The sequence below is a fragment of the Lissotriton vulgaris genome, unplaced genomic scaffold (assembly GCF_964263255.1).
Source record: "Lissotriton vulgaris unplaced genomic scaffold, aLisVul1.2 SCAFFOLD_1976, whole genome shotgun sequence".
NCBI lineage: Eukaryota > Metazoa > Chordata > Amphibia > Caudata > Salamandridae > Lissotriton > Lissotriton vulgaris.
The window spans coordinates 164107-177015 of NW_028245914.1; positions in this window are offsets into that span (position 1 = coordinate 164107).

The following is a 12909-nucleotide window of genomic DNA, read 5'->3' on the forward strand; positions in this document are numbered from 1 at the left end:
GCACTCTAAAGACACGCCTTCTAGAAGCCGGAACCCAAGAGAAGGCCCTTTACTGGACCATGTCCTTCCTCTCCGGCAGAACCCAGAGTGTCCGCCTCCCGCCCTTCCGATCCGAGGCCACCAACATCATCTGCGCCATCCCCCAGGGCTCATCCCTCAGCCCGACGCTGTTCAACATCTACATGGCCCCCCTCGCACAAGTGGCCCGCCAACACGACCTCAACATCATCTCCTACGCCGACGGCACCCAGCTCATCCTCTCCCCAATTAATCTTCTCCATAATCAGAGAATTCAGGGTGTAGCAGCCACCACCAGCAACATCTCCTCTTACAAGACCCATTGCAACAATATCTGTAATTTCTTTTGGAAGGAGATCACATCCACCTATGTCAACTTCAACCTTCAACCTGACGCCAGCAACCTCGCAGCCAGTCTTCCAATATCACCTGAAGAATGGACCTTGACCATGTAGAACGCCATCCCCACAAAAGAGACTGCCGCAACCATGAACACCAACAACCGTGGGGACCTGTTAGACCCATGCCCCCACCACACTTTCAACAAAGGTCTAACCACCATCAATGAAGTCCTCACTCCCATCCTGAATGACTCCATCAATGTGGTCCTCTTCCCAGAAACCCGGAAGCAGGCAGAAGTCACAGCCCTGCTGAGTAAACCCTCTGTGGATCTCACCAAACTCTCCAACTACTGACTAATCACCATCCTATCATACATGGCCAAAGTCCTAGAGAAAACCATCAAGAAGTGTCTGACCAGCTACCTCGTCAACTCCCAGCAGCCAGCTGTGGACTGGAGACAGGCAGATAGGCATACAGAGCCATGAGTACAGAAATGTCCACTTCCCCTAAGTGATATTTCCACTTTTGTTGTGTCGAATTCACTGCATTAAGAAATAATCAATATCAAATACTGCCAGTCTTCTGCATGCAAGAAATCCAGCTCAATAGCCTTTCCACAGGTCCCTCAGGCCAATCCAATATGAGAAGCAGGCCCTACTGTACCAAACACACCACTCGGTTCCATTCACTACCAGCGTATGTAGCGGCACACGCACATGCCCTACCTCTTCCCGACATCGCACCCTGTACCCAGGGAGTACTCAGATATAGCAAGAGACATGCAGGACCTTGACAAGTGTCTTCTTAAATGCCAAACCTAGTAACAGTAACCTGCACACACAGGCGCCGTCCTGGCAAATCTGTGGCACATTTAAACAACTACCTCCATGGGTAGCACAACCAGTTCTGCAGGCCCACGGAGGAGGCGTTGAGTTACATGCCCTAGGTATATGTCTTACCTCTAGATAATGGACTTATAGCAAACTCAATTTAGCCAATCATCTCTACACTAATCACCAGTATGTATATGATCCTAGACGATTCCTGAGGCGGAAAGCCGGGAATCTAGACGCTTGTTTTAAAGCTCACTGTTACTTTATTTCACTTGGTATCTTATTTTAAACTTGCTTGCAGGACAGATTCACATGTTCTCTGCCTTACCTGTGCCCTATTGCTACCGGGGCTTGAATGCGGTCACCAGAACGGACGCACACCCCATTCCCCGAGCAGATGAACTAATCGACCGCATGGGAGCCGCCCGCTACCTCAGCATCTTCGACCTGACAGCGGGCTACTGGCAGATCGGTCTCACACCCCGGACCCAAGAACGATCTGCCTTCTCCACCCCTGATGGCCACTACCACTTCAAGGTCATGCCATTCGGCATGAAGAATGCCCCAGCAACATTTCAGCGGCTAGTAAACCAGGTCCTGGCGGGACTCGAAGAATTCAGCGCCGCCTACCTGGACGATATCGCTGTGTACAGCCGCCACTGGTCCGACCACCTCCACCACCTCCGAGAGGTGCTACAGGCCCTCCAACGAGCTGGCCTCACGATCAAGGCCAGCAAGTGCCAAATTGGCCAGGGGTCCGTGACCTATCTCGGGCACCAGGTGGGAAGCGGTCTGGTGGCTCCTCTGCAACTCAAGATCGCTGCCATCCAGTCTTGGCAGCCCCCCATCACCCAGACCGAGGTCCGCGCCTTCTTAGGGCTCACAGGCTACTACCGGCAGTTCGTGAGGGACTATGGCAGCATTGTGGGGCCCCTCACGGAACTCACATCCAAAAACCCACCAAAGAAGGTCAACTGGACCCCAGACTGTCAAGCGGCCTTCGAGAAGCTGAAGGCCGCCATGTGCTCCGCCCCTGTGCTCCAGGCCCCCGACTACAGTCAGGAATTTATCGTCCAAACGGATGCCTCCGACCATGGCATTGGGGCAGTCCTTTCCCAGCTGAACCCCGAAGGACTTGACCAGCCAGTGGCTTTCATCAGCAGACGACTCCTGGCCCGAGAACAACGCTGGAGCACAATCGAGAGGGAGGCCTTCGCCGTGGTGTGGGCCCTCAAAAAGCTCCGGCCTTATCTCTTCGGTACCCACTTCCGGGTACAGACCGATCATCGGCCCCTGCAGTGGCTAATGCAGATGCGGGGGGAAAACCCGAAACTATTGCGTTGGTCCATCTCCCTGCAGGGGATAGACTTCACTGTGGAACATCGACCCGGGCAAGACCACGCCAACGCAGATGGCCTGTCACGCTTTTTCCGCCTCGACGAAGAGAGTCCCTAAGAGGATGGGTGACTCTCCCCGCCTTCAGCTGGGGGGGACGCATGTTGGACAGGCCACGTGAAAGGCTTGCTCCCTCCCCGCACGACCAGGCCCGAGCCCGGCTCTCCAGGTGTTACACGCAACAACCACCCGTTTCCCGTCTCATATGGGACCCCTGCCCCTGAAACATCTCCACATCATGGGGCCGATTCCCTACCAGCCCTCTCGCCCGGCCTGGGCGCCATCTTGGACACAGCAGCACGAGGCCGCGTGGCCTCCGATCGACCCTAACCCTGGGCCTGGCCAGGCCCCGACATCCCGGCACCACCATCCACCCAGGAGGTGAGCGGACTACTTGGCAGGTCAATGGGAGAAAGAGGTGTCGATGGTTCTCCCCCGCCAGGTGCTGATCGCCCCCAGCTCCCCCAGGCGCTGGCTCCACCCCCCTGCTGGGTGTCTGGACTCCCTCATCCCGGACCTCCCGACCTCCAAGTGCGAGGGTCCGGACATCAAAGGGCGCCAGACCTATAACTGGGGCAGTTCCAGAGCAGGAAGGCAGTTGTATCCTGGAGTCGAGAGACGCAGTGAAGAACTCATCCTTGACGGACTACTGGCGCTGCCGTAGCCCTGCCTTGTGAACTATCGACCTGCCTGCTGGCGCTGCCGCAACCTTCTGAAACCTTCATCGTCGTCGGGACCTGCTGGCGTGGCCGCGGACCGTTTGTAACCACCACCTTCATCGGGACCTGCTGGCTCCGCCGCGGACCGTCGCTACCTTCAACCATCCCGGGACCTGCTGGCTCCGCCGCGGCCCGACCATCTAGAACGCCGAGCTCGAGGATTGTGAGCTATTCATCTATCACCATATCCACTAGATTGGTAACGAGACTGTCCCGCTACCCCCTTTCCCAACCAAGAGACTAGAATAGAGGGGACCCCTGAGTCCAGACCTCCTTGTACCATTTCACCGTACTTAAAGAATTGCTTATAAAGAACGTTGAACCTTATCCTTGTGTGGTGTACATCTGTGGGGGGGGAAGTTACTCGTCTGTCCGATCGCTGGAGACGGCTCTCCCCGGAGACCTCTCCCCTTGTCCTCGGCCGACCCTCCCGGTCCGTCTAACACTGCCTAATTCTTCCAAACTGCGGGGAAGAACTAGAACTTCGCACGTGACTTTGCTTAGACGTCTGCTGTGTGCTGAGTAGTACCTGACTATTCTGCACAGAGCAGACCCTCTTACAGCAAGTGATCCTAAAGATTTCGATACAGAGAGGAGAGGCCGAGAAGAGTGACTGACAGTCCCGCCAACATCTGCTTAGACAGACACACTGAAAAAAGACACACTGTAGATGTGCCTCATATACACACACACACACACACACAGCCTGCAAAGACAACTCTACCCTGTTCAGATACACACACATCCAACTTGCATTTGTACATCAAAAACACAGACATGTACGTTCCACTGCTTGAAAGGCCTCCTACCTGGCAGACCCAAGGTCAGTGCACACACACACACACACACACACAATCCCTGCAGCAGACACACAACCTCTGCAGCAGATAATGCTATAAGCCAACCTATGCCGCTGGAAACTATTGCAAAGACTGAGGTTTTACCTAAACATAGATATGAGAACAGGGGTAAAGGGGCACAGGGCAGCAGGGAAAGCTTGATGTTCAATTGCCTGGGGGACATGCTTCTGACATAGGGGAACAGGGGGGCAAGTCAACAAACTGACAGCGAGAGCCGAGCAAAGAGTGTGCACAGATTTCTCATAGTGCAGCAAGATGCAGTGCATCGTGCACAGAGCCCCTCTTTAACACAAATGATGACCACAAAAACCTTCAGGGCAGGACGGAAAGTCCCCCACCGGTCCCCAGATAGAAAAGTCTGGCTCCTGGCAGAGATTTACTCCAAGACTATTCAGTCTATTTCTACAAACATAGCACAAGGTGCTGACAATCTCCTACCTGAGTAGCAGGTGCAGATTTGGGGTCTGGGGAGGAGGGTGTCTGTAAGAGGATAAAGATAACTGCACAGAGAGCCAGGGCGTCCTTCCTCATCTGCAGCAGGCTGGACTCAGATTGAGTAGCAGGAAGTAATATCAGCATCTGCTGCTGGTACTGTCTCTGCCACCGCTGACCTGGAACAGGAAACCTTTCTTCCTTTCATACAATGTGCTCAGTGGATTTCATCAGGAGCCGAGGCACGCCCTCTGCTGTCCACTTAAAGAAACTTCACATCCAGTCTCCAGGAGTGAATACACACAAACAAGCATTTTGTGGCAGGGTCTGGGTTTTTAGATGTCACAGATGTGGATGTTTTTAACATACACACAGTCCACATACAAGGTCTCACTCTGGGTTGCTGCTGTAAAAAAGTATTTACAGCTTCATTACACATGAACATCTTCAAAAGAATGATGCAGAGGACTAACGAGTATTTAGAGAAAGTTGTCAACTGGAAGTGACAGTTTATACTTCATTCAATATATGAGTTAGGGGTGCAATTAAACTGGGCAGCTTATTTATTTTCTCATTTTTTTTAAACGCTTTATAGGGTTTTTCAAATGCACATCATGGTACATAGCAAAGTAAATAGAGAAAAATAGCATTCCGTTTTATTCACCAGATCAAATAGTGTGGCATAAGTCATATGTCAAAGCGAAAATTAAAAGAACAGATTTTTTCTAATCTTCCTGTGATTTGGGGTTATTCCTTATATTTAATACAGTTTTATATCCTCAAACAACTCTGAATTTAGGCCCAAATTAGGCATAGCTGCCAAGGTATCAGATTGCTATGTGTGACATTTTCATATTTTCAGGGTAATTATGAGTGACATTTCAACAAGTAGGAGTGACACTAGCTCCGTCACCACTGACCAGAGGCATCCAATCGTCACTGGCATGGCCCAAGATACTTCTATCAATCAATCAGGGAAGTTTAAAGCCCGCTACCCACCCGTGAGGGTCTCAAGGCGCTGAGGGAGAAAGGGAGCAGCTCCGGTCAGTTGAAGAGGCAGGTCTTGAGGGTCTTCCTGAAGATGTGCAGGGTGGGAGCGCGTCTGATGTTGATCGGCAGCTCGTTCTAGATCTTGATCGTGATGTAGGAGAAGGTTCTTCCCCCCGCTCTTGCTCTGCGGATGCGCGGGGGTTCAGTGAGTGTGAGGTCAGCCGATCGAAGGGTCCTTATGGGTACCTGGAAGTAGATTATGTTGTTGAGATATCAGGGTCCAGTGTTGTGGAGGCATTTGTAGGTATGGGCGAGTATCTTGAAAGTTACTCTTTTCTTGATGTGGGAGCCAGTGGACGTTACACAGGTGCTGGGTGATGTGTTCGTGTCAAGGGATGCTGAGAATGAGTCTGGCTGCGGTGTTCTGTATGGTTTGGATAGTTTGAGGAGCAGAGACTTGTTGATTCCGGCGAAGAGGACGTTTCCTTAGTCCAGTCTGCTGTTTATGAGTCCATGGGTGACCATTTGAAGATCTTTCAGAGGATGCAGAGGTTACTGAAGCAGGTGGATACGATGGCGTTGGCCTGTCAGGTCAGGGTGGAAGTTTGATTCTTTGGCTTCTGCCGGTGAGGAAGGAGCGGAGCCTGTCGAGAGCGGTTCCCTGTATCCCAGCTTTGTGGAGTCTGGCGGTGAGTGTGCGGGGGGAGACAGTGTTGAAGGCTGCAGAGAAGTTGAGTACGATCAGGGCTGCGGTGTGTCCTTGGTTTAGCAGGGTGCGGATGTCTTCTGTGGCTGCGAGTAGAGAGGTCTCAGTGCTGTGGTTGCTGCAGAATCCGGATTGGGAGGGGTCCAGGATGGAGTTTCCTCCGATGAATTTCGTTAGTCGGAGGCTGACGGTCTTCTCTGTGACGTTTGCCGTGAAGAGGAGGTAGATGGGTTGTAGTTCTTGAGGTCCGATGGATCTGCTGTGCGCTTCTTGAGTAGGGGTCTAACTTCTGTGCATTTCCAGTCATCTGGAATGATGCTGGTGGCGTTAATTGTGTGTCGTTGTTCCGTAGCGATGGTGGTGGTGGTGGTTCTGTGGAAAATGTGCATGGGCAGGGGTCCGTGGGGGCTCCCGAGTGGATGCTTTCATGGTCGATGCGGTGTCTTCGGTGGTGACTGGGGTCCAGGAGGAGATGGTGGGCTGGTTGGGGTTGCTGGAGGGGGGAGTGGTTTCAGAGTAGGGTGTCTGGTCGCTGAAGTTGTTGTGGAGGCCCTTGATTTTCTGATGAAAGTAGAAGCCGAGCTTTTTGCAGAGGTCCTGGGAGGGGTTGATATCTGTGGTTTTGTTGGGGGGTTTGGTGAATTCCTGGATGATGCTGAAGAGCTCCTTGGAGCTGCTGGAGTTGTTCTGGATGAAGGTCCATTTCGTGGATCTGAAGCGTTGGTGGTATTCTGTCATGGTGTTCTTGTAGGTGATGCAGCCCTCCGAGGATTTGCTGTTTCTACAGTTCTTCTTGAGATATCTGCAGGTGCGTCTGGATTCTTGGAGTTCGGCGATAAACCAGGTAGGTTTTCTGGGGCTCATATTTGTTGGGGGTAGGTAGGGGTGCAAGCTCGTCTGCACAGTTGGAGATCCATCTGTGGAGTTCTTTGACTACGAGGTTGTCGTTGGTCGAGGTGGCGTAGGCATCGCGGTTGAGGGTGGACTTCAGCTGCTCCTCAGTAATTGTTCTCCAGTTTCTTCCTGTAGGTTGGGGTGCAGGTTTGGACGCCGTGGGTTTGTCGATGTGGAATTGTACGCAGTGGAGGTCCTTACATGGGGGTTGCATGGTGTGGCTGAAGTGGATGTTACCTCCTATGAAGATGGGGTAGAGGGTGTGTCCTGCCTTGTGGGTGGGGGTGGTGACAAGTTGTTTCAGTCCGAGGTTGGTGAGGTTGTCCAGGAGGGTGGCAGAGTAATGTTGTTGAGGTGGAAGTCGAGGTCTCCGATGAGTATGTAGTCCGTGGAAGCAATGGCGTGGGGTCCTTTGAGGTTGGCGAAGGTGGTGGTAAACGCAGTTCAAGGTCCAGGAGGTCTGTAGCTGAGGGTGCTTCTTAGGGTCCTTCTGGGACTGGTCTGGATCTTAAAATAGAGGGGTTCAGTGGTGGCGGACTGTCGCTTGAACTCAAGGTCATGAGTCGGAGGGCGCTCTTGTGTACGATGGCAAATCCTCCTCCTGGGCGATCCTTCCTCTTGATCTTGTATTCGTCGGGCGGAGGCGATGTCGGGGCGGTGCAGGTTTCTGTGAAGAAGGTGATGTCTGGTGAGAGGGTGTCGATGAAGTCCCAGATCTCTATGGCGTGGCTGTCCATGGAGCGCATGTTGAGGAGGATACACCTCAGGACTTCGGTGGTATTGGCGTCCGACGTGGGTGCGGGTGCCGTAGGGGTGCAGATGGAGGTGAAGGTCTGGCGGTGGCCGTGGGTGATGTCTGGCGTGGACAGCTGGCAGTTGTTCTTGTCGGGGTTGAATGCAAGGAGGGCAGCTCTGTCGTAGCGGTGGGTGGCCGGAGATCCAGGGTCCCTGGCGCTGAATATAGATGGGCTGCGAACGGGTGCATGCGGGCTTGCCTTTGGTACGCCTTTGGCGTGCAGCGTCCGCCATTAAATAGGGAAGGGAGAGGGAAGCACAGCCGGGAGGTGGGAGAGGGAAACCAGCAGGTGGAAGGCCATGGGGCAGCAGCGGTGGGGAAAACCAGTGCACAGAGGACACAACAGAACAACAGGAAAGACAGATAAAGAAAAATAAAAATCAGGCAAAGAGGCACACATCAAAAAACAAGAATAACAAGACACCAGGGCACAGTAATAACAGACACAGACAAGGACAGCACAAAAACGGACACAGGCAGAGAGGCAGACATAGGCCTCGAACACCTACTGGTAGAGGTGACGCGGGTCGGCGGCGGTGGCAAAACAGCAGAGCTGCTGGGGGAGAAAGCAGGTACCTGGTCAGGGGTCTTTCTCGTGCTCCCTCTCAGTGGCTGCCATTAAATAGGGAAGGGAAGTGCAGCTGGGAGGCGGGAGCTGGAAACCAGCAGGTGGAGGGGCCACAGGGGCAGCAGGAAAAACCTGTGCACAGAGGACACAACAGAACAACAGGAAAGACCGGAAAAACAGATAAAGAGGCACCAATTAAACAAGCACAATAACAAGGCACCAAGGCACAGTAATAACACACACAGACAAAGACAGCACAAAATCGGACACAAGCAAAGAGGCAGACAGAGGCCTCAAACACCTACTGGCGGAGATGCCGCGTGGTCAGCTCTCCCTGTGACTGTATGTCATTGACAGATGTACATCCTGGATACATATGTTTCTTTCAACCATTTAAAGCCAATTTCCTTATTATATTTTTTTACAGACTTGAATTGCAATAGGTTAACCTATTTTTAAATATATGTACTTACACAGCTAACTAGACTTATAAAGAAACATCTTACCCAAACACCCATACTACCAACTTGTCGTGAGAAAACAAAGAGCTGTGATGCAGCCAGTGCTTGCCATGTCAGATCGCTTTTTTCCTAACTGTACCTATTTGGTTCAGTTTTTGTGAAATCGGTTGATGTTTGCACACTTCAGAGACAACAGTGTTTCATAATATAAGTGTTTATAATCAACTGCTATATGGTTTCTTTGGCTGCTATAGGCTAACTTACGGTTATTTGACAAACTAAATATGTTTTCAAAAGCTCACAAAGTATTGCAATCTGTTCTTTTCATTTCATTATCTCAACTGACCTTACTGCTGCAAGGAACCTGAAATATAAGTAAGGGCACTCATGAGAGGCCCCTGCGGTGAGCGGGCCTGAGACAGCTTTATGAAACTGAACAGAACTCAAATTGTTGTGCAGACAGTCCATGACTGCAGAGCTCTGAGCTGTGTCACTTTCACAATTGCTTTAGGGGCTCCCAGTTGTGAAGTTACTTTGTGCAGCTGCCTGCATATAGGAAAATGCAGAGCAGTCTCTCAGCTAAAGTAACAGTTACAGGCTGAATGAAGACGTGCGTTTGGTATCCGGTGCTGCAGGAGATAGTACGGGCTACATAGCACGTTGAAGATGTGGTCCTTCCCCCAGCAGACAGCTGGTCTCCTGGGATATGTAGTCCCTTTACCAGGCAGCTGCAGTGGTGTGGCATCCAGCTGCATTTGTTAGTCCGGCACTATAGAGCATGTAGACGATGTGACCCCTTCTCCTCCATCAGCAGGCAAGCAGTTATCATGGGACTAATAGTCCCTGTAGCAGGCAGTCTGTTGACTGGGTCCAAACTGGGGTGGCGTGGTGGGCAAAAGAACGATGGATTTAACCCAGATCTTTTGACTGGGGGAGAATGGCTGCATTGACAGCATTCTGTCCATAATTTGTTTGCGTAACACTTTTCACCCTAATTTGGATGGGTATGCCCAGACGTGGGTCCCTTGCTCACCGTGCCACTGGATTCAAGCTAGCCTGGCTGAAGAAGGGTGACATACCTGAACCGGTCCCGGGATGCTTGTTTCCGGTCCAGGGAGGACCTGACCTGGCAGTTCGGTCTGGATTGTTCCCATGGGGAACAGGGTCAAGAGTGATTTGCGTATGGATGGGACTAACTGGGGTGGCATAGTGGGCAAAAGAACTATAGATTTAACCCAGATCTTTTGACTGGGGGAGAATGTTTGCATTTGTCAGCATTTCGTCCATCATTTGTTTGCGTAAGTCTGTTGACAGTTCGCATGGCTCTTTGTTGATAATTAAAGCTTGCCACAGTGGGGTGCTCTCCAGATCAGGCCGCACAGGGTTTTTCAGGTGGTCAGTCATAGCTCTGATCCTGTGCTTTCCTGTCTCCTCTGATTCCATACTCTTGCATGGACACATACTGACTGGGTTGTTACTACTTTGGCCTTTTACCATAGGAGAGCAGAGCACAGACAACACAGTCCCTAGAGACTGCCCCTTCCCTAGGGGCGATAGCCAGGCTAAGGTGTCAAGCACAGCAAATACATGCCTATAAGAAACACTTTGCTTCGGGGGTGTTCCCACCTCTGGTCCAAGGGTTCCATTGCTATCAGTACACTCTCTCAAACTCAGATGCCTTTTCCAGCACCTTTAGTACTACAGCTGCCTCTAGGCCTCCTTCCTGTCAAGTTGGTTCTCGCTCTTCCCACAACGTAGGATACAGAGTTGGTATACATAATACCCTACCAAGTGTCTTTTCAGTAACTGAAAGGGCTCCCGCACTACCGCAAATACCCGTCTTTTGCCGCCGACCCCTGACGGCTGCTCCTCGGTGTCTGTTGGTGCCTGCCTACTGCCGCTGCCGCAGTCACTGAAAGCCTCAATCTTATTAAAGACATCATTACTCCTCCACTACTGTGACTTATAGTCATAATGCTGTCCTTGTTGTTCAGAAATAAAGACTTGATAATAATTCTGTGTTTGTCGGAAAACGGAGGACGTTATCCTGACAATAAATGCGTACATTAAATAAAGGTATACTTATCTACACTAATCGTAGGCTGAGACATAATGCCATAATTACTGATAAACAACATAAGTTTGAGACTCTTACATTGATTCAGCACAAGTATTGTAAATTAAATTAAGCTATAAGATATTTAGGGCTAGTGCAAAATATATTATTGTTTAAATCAAATGCTTTATGGAGAAATATTAAATATGAATGGCTATATATTTAACAGAGACAAATCCTGTGACATAAATTTTAGTGTCATATTTTACTAAGAAAATAATTAAATTAAATGTGCAAAGGTTTAAAAGAATATCAGGGATAATTGATGTTTTGATAATAAAATGTTTTGTTTGTGTATGTATTATGGTCTTGAAGATACGGTCTTATGTGAAGCAAGGTGAAACATATGATAACTGTTTGACTATCGGTCTTATTTGGATTGAAGATATTGTTTATAACAACCCAGTAATCATGTAAACAATATTGTTGTGTTGCATAAACTAGGGATCTGGCCAACCTCAATAGGCTTTGGTTTTCCCACGCACGGGTGCCTGGACTAAGCTCAGTGCTCCATCGCTTAAACAGAATTCCAAGTTATTGTACTTCTTCTAGGTGCTACACTATGAGAGTGTGGAGTAGCTAACTTGCCTATAGAGTTTCTTGGACCTTGGTACACTGCATACGTATTCACATTTCAGAAGCAGTGACTATCAGACTTAAGTTAAGAAAGTGTTCCTTTGGAAGGAAAACACACATCAGCTGGGCTTAGATCTGCTCCTCTCTGATTGGCTCTCAACATAGGAACGGATGCTGCAGCCGTCTGGCAGGAGCTTTTGTGGTAAATTGGGACGAAGACCTCCCTAATTCAGTGGTCAATTCATGAGGTACATAGAGTGTTAATGACTGACTTTTACTCTACAGTGGGGTACTTCCCATTAATCCGTAGACATAACTGCTATGAACTAGCATGATAAAAAGATTCGAACGAGAAAACATGTACATTTTTCACATTCACTGTCAGACCTTGAAAGGCAGATATCATGGAGCTGGTAGCAGACTTGTGTCGCCTTGTGTGGTAGCAAAGTTATTGTTTGTATAAATTGAAACATTCATGAGTTCTCAGAAAGATAATGACATGCTGCACATCGACCACACACAGACAGGATAACGTGTTGGGAGTTTACAACAGTTGTGTGTCTAGTTATCTATGTGGGAAAAAAATATTGTCTGTGATAGCCATATAATCATGTAAACAATGTTTAGGTAATATATGTATTTGTATTTTTCAGATTGAAGGTTGTTCTAATAAAATATATGTTCTTTAGGATATAGGACAATGCAGTTTCATAAATTAAATAAGCATTTTGAGACCAGATGTTCAAGATTTCTAGTCTTTAACCCCTTCGAAGCTAATGACGAGCTGGGCTCGTCATGGCGCTTACCTGCCGTGCGCGGATGACAAGGCCAGCTCGTCATGAATTATGGTGATTTTGGATATTCAGCGCAGGACGGGAAAACCCACAGCAGCTAAGGTGTTAAGACATGTAGCTACACAGAGATTTGGTCGCTCAGGAAAGGCAGGATAATCCACTGGTGTTAAAAATGTTTTGTCCAGCTGGAAATTGAGAACAGAATTCCAGGAGAACACTGCCCAGCCAACACAGCCAAAGGATTGCTGTCTGGAACACAAAAGCATGGTCAATTAGACTTGATAGACCTATCAGAGAAAGAAACTGTTCATGTAAGGCTCTTTAATGAAACAACAGGAATCCTTAAAGGATAAATTGGTAGAAGAGGTTATCCCAGAAGGACTAAAGCAGGCGAAGAAGAGGCCAAGAA